Raw genomic sequence first — 10,233 nt, 5'->3', positions numbered from 1 at the left:
ATGGAATTAGGGAAAGGGTCAAGAACGTAACTGTTTCACAAAGTTCTTAGAAAACTGTCTTTTATGAAACCTTAACTTCTGCCTTACAGGTTTGTGCTGACCATCAAATAAGTAGCCATGTTATTTGCTAGTGGTTTACCAAGCAAAAACAAATCATATGTGGATTATAATTGCTAGTATGAGACAAAGTTAGCAATAATGTAATTTATATTCCAAAATAGCTAGGAAAGAGGTTTTAGGAATATTCTCACTCCGAAATAATTACATGTTTAAGGTGATGGATGTGCTAAAATTCCCGATTTAATCATTACACAATGTATGCATGTATGGAAATACCATGTTTTACCCCATAAATATGTATAATTATGTGTCAATTTAAATTCTTTTTAAATCTGTATCCAGATTTGACCACTGTTCACTACACCCAGGCCAGAACCGTGGAAGTCCAAGTCACCATCATCTCTCTCTCAGGCTACGGTAGTGGCCTCCTAATTGGCCTCCCTGCTTTTGCTCTAACCCCTACTGTGAGCCCATCAACACGCAGACCAGATTTTGTCAGCACTTTGCTCAGAACCCTCCAGTTGCTTCCTACTTGACTCAGAGTAAAATTAAGTCTTTATTCCTCATAAGGTCTGACATGACTTGCCTACTGCCTGCAGCCCCAAATCCCAATCTGATCTCATGGCCAATGAGTCTCCCACGCACCCCACCTCTGTGGTTCTATACCCTCCAAGCTGTTCTTCAAATATCCCACACCGCTTCAACCCAGCCCAGAGCCTTTGAAAGATGTGTACTCTGTCTGAAATCCACATGGTTCACCCCTAACAGCCACATGTCTCTACATAAAAATCCCCAACTCAGTGAGCCTTCCTTAGCCAGGCAGTCTTGTCATTTACATCTCATTCCATGGCTTGTTCTTGTTTCTTTAGTACTTATTAGTGTCAAACATTCATTAGATTGGTTTTTGTTTTGGTTTGTTTTCGTTAACCTTAAAATACAAACTCCTGAAGAGCAGGGGTTTTGTTGATATTGTTCACCCCTGTATTCCTAGCACTTACAGGAGAGGGTTCTCTTCCCCACAGTCTTAATGTTGGTGAATCTCCAAACCCAAGGTCTAGAGAGCTGGAATCAGGAACCAGATTACAGCCTACAAAACTAGGAAGGAGGTTACAGCAAATTATTTTGGCTGAGTCTGCAGAGGGAGCAACTGCTGTTATACTCTTTGGGGACCCCAGAGACCATCTATCAATAGACAATTGCTTCTTATTTCTATGCAGATTGTAAGAATGTGAGTCAGGAGTGCCACCTACTGGTAAGATGCTTTTTAAGTGTCAGAATGAATTTTAAGGAAACCAATTCTCCAAGTTTGAGACTATAAGGCTAAGTGACATAATAATCTATCGTATCTATTAAGATGTCAGAATCATATTTAAAATTTTAAATTATAACTGACAAATAACTCCTGATATAGTTTTTCTCACCCTTTAGCAAATGTATTCATAAAGTCACAATGAAAACATAAATTACAAACATGTTGAACATTAACAATTGCTTACACTAATAAAAAATCTGTATGTTTTATTGATTATGAGGATAATTTATTGCATTGAAAATGTAATTTACAAACCAGACTATGGTGAAACTGCAAAGCAGTGTCCTCCAATGCTGAATCCATATGGGAGGGTCCTGAGTTCATGTTTCCAATCTTCCTTTGTACAAGATAGGAATGTGTGTGCCCATGATCCAGGTTAGCTCAGGCTGGAGGTGGATCCTGGCATGAAGACCCTACTGGGGTATCTTTTGGTCTCTCTTATGGAAAAAAATTTAAAAGTTATTTTTTAAAATGTTATTTTTTTGTAGGCAGTAAAGGGCATGCTGCCTGGCAACCGGGAGGCTTCTTCTCAGGTTCCAGAAATAATGGCAGCCCTCCTCACAAAGACCATTGTTACAGCCAATTGAATTTTAGCAAAGGGTACCAGTCAATTCAGTGGGAAAAGGAAAATCTCTTTAGCAAATGGTGCTGGGAAAACTGGGTATCCACCTGCAGAAAGATTAATCTGAACTAATACCTCTCACCATTGACAAAAATCAACTCAAAGTGGATCAAAGAGCTAAGCTTAAGACCCCAAATTATAAAACTACTGGTGGAAAACATTGGGGAAACTCTGGGAGACTTTGGAGGTTGGCAAAGACTTCTTAAATAAAACCCCCAAAGCACAGTCAGTAATTCTTTTTTTTCTTTTTTTTTTTTTGAGAGGTTTTTGCTATAGGGTGCATGCGCTCGCCAGACAGACAGAGACAGAGAGATAGAAAGTGAGAAATCACCCCCCAGAGGGGATGGCCATGCCGCAATCCCTTCTCCTCCATTCTCCTCTCGGGATCTTGGGCACGCACGCACACGCGCCCGACGTGAGTTTAAGCCACCGGGTCCAGGACTCGAACCACAGTCAACTATGTGGGAGTCCAGCAACATAGCCATTACGCTAACTGCTGGTCCCAATAATTCTTAAAATAGACAAGTAAGATTACATCAGATTAAGAAGTTTCTGCATGGCAAAAGACACAGTAATTATAGTGACTTAACAATCCTCAGAATGGGAGAATATTGTTGTAAACTATGCTTCAGATAAGGAACTGATAAGCAGAATACACAGGGAACTCAAGTAGCTTATCCCCCCCCCAAAAAAAATGATCAGCCCACAAAGATATACATTAATTATATGTGTATCAAAAACCACAATTAGCTGACTATGGTTCTCTCTCTTTCTCTCTCTCTATTTCTCTCTCTCTTTCTCTCTTTTATGAGCACATGTTCCCTGCAGAAAAAATTTAAATGATAATAATAATAAATGAAATGAAATAAATCATTGTTTTGACATTTTTTTAAATAAAACTATTTAAAAAGTAAAATAAAATTCTAATACCCTTAATTATATCTGCAAACTCCCTTTTCCCACGTAAGGTAACATATACACAGGTTCTGGAAATTAGAACGTGGAGAACATTGAGGGCTGTTAATTTACCTAATAGTCATTTACTAAGGACACCATGAAAGAAGTGGTTGTTCAAAGGCTACTCTTCTTAGGAATCTCATTCTAAAAAGAAAAGATGTAGGAATATTCTGAAGCCCTCTTCGTCATTCTTGATGTTTCTGTCACATTATGTGTAGTAATTTTTTAAAAGAATTATTTATTTAATTTAATTTACTATTATTAGTAGTATTATTTTGTTTGACCAGAAAGAGACAGAGAGGGAAAGTGAGAAAGCAAGCTGCCAGGTTCAGGAATCAAACTGGGGTCATCCATGTGGAAGTCCAGTACCCCAACTACCATGCCACCTGCTGCTCCCAATGTTCAATAAATTTTTTATACTTGTAAAGTATTTTGTATGTTACAGGCTAAGAGCTTTACTTATGCTAACTCATTTCAATTTGCCTCCAAACCTATGAGGTAGGCATGAGGGGACTTCAAAAAGCTTGGGAAAAATGGAGTTAAAATACAAGTTTATTTTGGTGCAAAACAAGAATTGAAACCCATGCACTGACATTTATAACAAGCATTTTCTCTGAATTTTTCTGTCACTCTCACCATTTTTATAAATGTCAAAACTGAGCTACAGGGGCCAAGAGGTGGCTTTGTGGTTGGGGGTACTGGACTTCCACATGGCCGACTGTGGTTCAAATCCCAGACACGGTGACTTACTTTCTTACTTTCCTTCTCTTTCTCTCTTGCTCTGTCCCTCTGGTCAAATTTAAATAAATATATAAAAAAATAAAGTTTAATAACGCAGTTAAAAAAAAAACCTGAGGTACAGAAAAGAAGATTAAATAACTCGCCCAGATTTATACAACTAGTAAACATAAGAGTCAGGGTTCAAACTCAGTCAGCCTGTTTTCAGAATCTATGCTCTTATTGTACCATACTACTTCTTCCTGTAATTTCTGCTACTTTAGTCAGTCAATTTAAATGCCGTATTTTGTCTGACTTCTATAATTGTGAGAGAGAAGGAAAAAGACCTAAACTACCGCAACTGTAATTGTACTGTGCCTTTCTTCTCATGGATGAGAAATCCTAGGTTGGAAGGCAATAGGTAAGACATAACTTTCAGTGACTTTGTTTCCTACTGATCTCATCAGCAGAAGCTGTCAATTAAAGGCCTACATCAGTAGAGTCTAGGACTGTTTGTAGAGTGTGTCTGAGTGTGAAAAGCACTCTGAGTGTGGTGGTAGATATGTCTTCCTAAGAGGGATCTTTCTACACTGCAAAAATATAGAAACTAGCTTTGTATCAAATTTAGAATTACACAAATTCTTTTCTTTGGGATGTAATTTGGCAGAATGACCAATTTCATTTAACATTGGCTAAACAGTTTCCTTTTCAGGCACATGCAAGAGCAGTGATTCCTAAGCACCCAAACATGGTCACTGCTCAATCACTGAGAACTCGTTAAAAATACATATTAGAGGGACCAGCAGTTAGTGTAATGGCTATGTCACTGGACTCCTATGTAGTCAACCGCGGTTCAAGTCCTGAACCCAGTGGCTTAAACTCACGTCTGGCACGTGTGTGTGCATGCCCAAGATACCAAGAGGAAAAGAGAGGAGAAGGGATTGCAGTATGGCCATCCTCCCCGGGATGTGATTTCTCACTTTCTGTCTCTCTCTGTCTTTCTGGCCAGCGCATGCGCCCTATAGCAAAAACCTCTCAAAAAAAAAAAAAATTAACGAGTTTAAGCTATGATCTAATAAATCAGAATCACTAGAGACAGGACTTGAGAATTTTATTTTACTTAAGACACTTCAATGGAGCTGGCCCCATGGCTTAATGGTTAAGGCAACCAGATCCCACTGGGCTGACCTTGGTTCAAGTTCCAGCCCAGCAGCTTGACGAACATGTTGGGTACATGTGCATGAGTGACCCAAATCCCAACAGGACAGAGAAGTGGAGAAGAGATTGTTGTGTGACCATAACCCATTGGGAAGGTACTTTCTCCCTCTCTCTCCCTCTCTCTCCTTGTCTCTGTCTCTCTCTGGCAAGAGCATGTGCCATTGGACAATTAAAAGGTTAAAAAGATACCCCAGTAAGTCCGATACAACTGGTCCAATAAAATTGACATTTTTTTTTTAAAAAAAGTAATTTAATTCCATTTATTATTTTTTGTTTGTTTGTTTGATTAGAAAAAAGAGAAAGGGAAAATGAGAAAGCAAGCTGGGAGGTCCAGGACTTGAACCATGGTCAGCCACATGGGAATCTAGCAAATTAACCAACTCTCTACCTGCCAGCCTCAAAAATGACATTTCTTAATCATCACATTATGCAACCCAATAAGAAAACACAACATAACTTTGTGTATAAATTGGAGACAAAATTTCTATTTTAATATGTTGGTTTTTTTTTTTTAAGAGGTTTTTGCTATAGGGCCCGTGCGCTCGCGAGAGAGACAGAGAGACAGAAAGCGAGAAATCACCCCCCGGGGGGGGGTGGCCACGCCACAATCCCTTCTCCTCCATTCTCCTCTCGGGATCTTGGGCACGCACGCACTCGCGCCTGGCATGAGTTTAAGCAACCTGGTCCGGGACTCAAACCACGGTCGACTACATGGGAGTCCAGCGACATAGCCATTACGCTAACTGCTGGTCCCAATATGTTGGTTTTTCAGAATTAATTTTAAGATATTTTCCAAAGTCTCTTGCTTTTGTTTCCTAAAAGAAACCTCGGCAAATATTTATCCCAAGCCCTTGAGGAGGCTAGAGGACAATTCGTAAATAGAAATAAAAGGAGCCTATGAGGGCCAGCCTGGTGGTATGATGGTTAAGGTAGCTGGATACCACATGGTTGACTGCGTAATTTGAGTCCTGGAACCACCTGCTTGAAAAACACACCAGAGTGTACTCATGTATGCCCAGAAAACAAACAAGGAATGGAGAAGGGATTTGCCACGTGGCCATCCCACTAGAGACTGAACACTTACTCTCTCTCTCTCTCTCTCTCTCTCTCTCATTCTCTCTCTCTAGCAAGTGCATGCACCTTATAGCAAAAAAGAAAAAAAATCTGGGACTTTATATCTTTTTCTTTCCCTCTCTATGTCCCCCAGTCTCATATAACCTAAAAATAAAGTTATTTCTACAATTTTTGCTTACAAATTTTCTGTAAGTCCACTATTACATTTTTTTAAAAAGTTGTTTAAAAAAGACTGACTAAATGATTGCTACAATTCTTCTTGATTCTCGAGTCTACATGACTACAATTGTGATTTTTTTCTAAAAAAAGATTATACAAGGTCAACTAGTGTAACTCCAACAAAATAAACCCCTGAGAACAACAGAATTCTCACTATTCCAATTTTGTACTCTGTGAATTTAATGTGTTAAAGATTTTGCTATCGTGGTATTTATTTCTGTCACTACACAATATTAAAATAAAAATAGGAGATATACTATCCAAATGCAGTTTTTATCTCAATTAGAGTCAGTTACAGAAGATAAATCCCTGGCATAAATGATCATATTTTGGAAAATTGGATTCAATTTCAACAACAATGGTTTTTAAGACTATATGTGTAATATTCTATCTTGCCCTACCCTGAAAATTCCAAGGGTGCTATAATAAATTGTCTCTGAATTTCCCTTAACCCCAAATCAAAAGACCAGTTTAACATAAGGTACATTTTGATATAAACTATAAAATTTTTATTTAGGGCCAGCCTGTGGCCTGGTAGCTAAGGCAGCTAGATTCAACATGGCCGACCATAAGGGTCAGGTTCTGAACCAAACAGCTTGAGAAACACACTGGGCACATATGCACAAAATCCCAAAAGGAGGGAGACATAGAGAAGGGAATTGTGGCATAACTACGTCTCATGGGATATGATGCTTTCTCACTTTCCCTCTCTCTCTTAAGTCTCCCCCTCTCTAGCTAAAGCTCATGCCCACTGGCAAGACTTTTTTTTTTAATTTACTAAAATAATTGATGTTTTACTTGATATGAATCAATCCACAGAAAACTTCCAGAGCCCAGGGTGAGTAGTTTTTTGTTTTGTTTTGTTTTGTTTTTTATTTTTTTAAATCTCAAGTCAAATATTTTTCATCTGACTAATTAAAAATTATTCAGCTAAAAATCCTATTGGACTCCTTACCTTCCCATCATCATACAGTAGATGACTAGTATAAGCAGACTAGTAATCGCTGCTTAGTCTCATAGTTAAGGCATAAAGAGCAGCATGAGAGCATCAGTGGATTTCACTGCATTCAAATGACAGCATATTCCTAGGTAAACCTTCCAACTTCCATCTGTTGAAATCTGAAAAATCTGTGTGGAAATCATGCAAAATTTCCTGAGGTACTAAGCCAAGAAGCACACAAGATCCAGGAAACTAAAGGAGACATTTGGGACTTGGTAAGAGATCTCCGCTGCTTCAGTGAGAGACTGCTATGGCCTTACTAAAAGGTCACTATGGCTTTAGTGTGAGAACCTCTTCAGCCTTAGTGAGGAAGTTTTTCAAAACCCTCAAGTGTGGTCCTCTGTGACTTTGGTATGAGACTACTGTGGTTGGAATTACTCTGCCTCACTGAAGCTTGGCATTGGACTTACCAGGTCTTGGGAAAAGGATATGACATTAGGAAAGTAACACTATAGTCAAAATAAAGACCAAAACCTAGAGAGTATAATTCAGTCTCTAGTGTTAAGAGAACTGGATGGACAAAATGGTTTTACTTCATACAATGTTTCTCAGGAAAGACCACAAGCACAAACTTTAAAATGGAAAGGCAGTTTAATACTACAAATTCTAGTGAAAGAAATGAAAGAAAATGTGCCAGCCAATGGAGTGGAGGTTAAGGGACCTACGGGACCAGCAGTTAGCGTAATGGCTATGTCGCTGGACACCCATGTAGTCAACCATGGTTCGAGTCCCGGACCTGGTGGCTTAAACTCACACCAGGCACATGTGCGTGCGTGCCCAAGATCCCAAGAGGAGAATGGAGGAGAAGCGATTGTGGCATGGCCATCCCCCCTGGGGGGGGTGATTTCTGGCTTTCTCTCTCTCTGTCTCTCTCTGTCTGTCTGGCGAGCACACGCACTCTATAGCAAAATCTTCTCAAAAAAAAAAAAAAAAAAAAACCAAGAAAATATCGGGACCAGCAGATGGCATAATGGTTGCCTTGCTGGACTCCCACGTGGTCAACCACAGTTGGAATTCCAGACTTGGCGGCTTGAGACTCATGTCAGGTGCATGTGCATATGTGCCCAAAATATTGGGGGCAGAATGAAGGAGAGGGGATTGCAGCGTGGCCGCCCATCAGGGAGTGATTTCACGCTTTCTGTTTCTCTGTCTTTCTAGTGGGCACATGTGCCCTATAACAAAAATCTCTCTTTAAAAATAAAAAAATAAAATAAAATAAAGCGTGAACTTTAATAAGAAAGTATCAACAGATTCATTAATTATAAATATATCACAACAATGTAGAATAATAATAGGAAAAACTGGAGGCAAAGTGAGGAATTTTATTATGGTCACAATTTTTCTATAAATTTAAAGCAATTATACCAATAAAACCTACTTTTAAAAAGGAGGGAGGACTAGCTCCATAGCCTAGTGGTTAAGAGAGCTGGATCCCACACGGCCAACCATGGTTTCAACCCTGGCCCAGTGGCTTGAAAAAGCACATCAGGCATGTATGCACACATGCCTAAAATTCCAGTACGATGAAAAAATGTATTGTAGCATGACCATGCCCCTTTTACAAGGGTGCTTTCTCCCTCTCCAAAGGCCAGTAGAGGTGTGGAGATTAGGGTGGCTGGATCCCCCATGGCTGACTGCACAGTTTGAGTACTGGACCCAGTGGTTTTTTAAAAAGCTAAGTGCTCACTTTGGCAGCACATATACTAAAATTGGAATGATACAGAGAAAATTAGCATGGCCCCTGAGCAAGGATGAAGGATGACACACGAATTTGTGAAGCATTCCATATTAAAAATAAATAAATAAATAAAAGCTGGGCACCTGTGCATGTGTGCCCAGAATTCCCAAAGGAAAATGGAGGAGAAGAAATTGCTGCATAGCTAGCCCTCTGAGTGGGGTGTTCGCTTTCCCTCTCTCTCAGTCTCTCATCGGCAAGCACACATGCACTATAGCAAACTAAACTAAAATCAAGTAAAATAAAGAGCGAACTACCTATCAGAGAGTATTAACCCAGAACAACCAACATGAAACCATACTTTAATATGATAGCTTTAGAAAAAGAAAATAATTGCAGATCACAATGGTAATAAAACTAGACTATACTAAGAGTTTCAACAATATCAATTTTTGTCAAAAAGAAAAACTGATATACCATATTAAAGATGCAAAAAGAAAAAGAAAATGTGATTTCCTATCTGCAAATTTGACTTTCAAGCAAAAGAACATAAACAATCTGTGGTGAATAAGAGAACAGTATTCTCATATACCCTTCCTGAATAATTCACTGCAGAATGAGTCTCATACATACAAAATGCCTAGAAGATATCATTGTATTAAAAGAGCATTAACCATAGTTACCTGCAGAGCTAAGACTGAGTAAAGATGAACAGGGAGAAAATATAGTGTGTGATGATTCTGTGATCCGACAATGGGGAAACTATTCAAACATAGAACAGAATAAGGAGAGAGTAGATTTTTTAAAAATATGAGTTAGCTGCTCTTAGAAATTGTATTGTTGGGGGCCAGCAGGTGGCATGGTGGTTAAGGAGCTGGACTCTCACATGGCTGACTGTGGTTCGAGTCCCAGACCCAGTGACTTGAAACTCATGCCAGGCACATGTGTGTGCATGCCCCAAATCCTGAGAGCAGAATGGAGGAGAAGAGACTGCAGTGTTTCCATTCCCCCCAGGGGGTTATTTCTCACTTTTCTCCTCACTGACTCTCTCTGTTTCTGTCTCTCTCCAGCATATACACACTATGGCAGAAATCTAAAATATATATATATTATTGATAATAGTATCAATAGTGTTATTCTGTGACTGTTACTTATACAATGTGAGAATATTCTATCTTCCTGTACATCCCTTTAATTTTCCAATTTCAAGTTCGTATATGCTCAAGCATTTTTTAAAAAAAGGGGTTCTCGGGACAAGAAGTTGACATAATGGCTATGTCACTGGCCCTCCATGTAGCTGAGCGCAGTGTGAGTCCTGGACCCGGTGGCTTAAACTTGCCGGGCGCGTGTGCATGCGTTCCCAAGATCCCAAGAGGAGA

General features: G+C 39.3%; 1 pseudogene; it reads left to right on the top strand.

The window, feature by feature from the left end:
- Positions 1 to 8,858: 8,858 nt before the first annotated feature.
- LOC114005387 (uncharacterized) lies at positions 8,859 to 8,972 on the top strand (annotated as a pseudogene).
- The last annotated feature ends 1,261 nt before the right edge of the window (positions 8,973 to 10,233 follow it).

This window comes from Tupaia chinensis, unplaced genomic scaffold (genome assembly GCF_000334495.1).
Source record: "Tupaia chinensis unplaced genomic scaffold, TupChi_1.0 Scaffold143728_1, whole genome shotgun sequence".
Classification (NCBI taxonomy): domain Eukaryota; kingdom Metazoa; phylum Chordata; class Mammalia; order Scandentia; family Tupaiidae; genus Tupaia; species Tupaia belangeri.
This window is presented reverse-complemented; position numbering and strand designations above follow the sequence as displayed.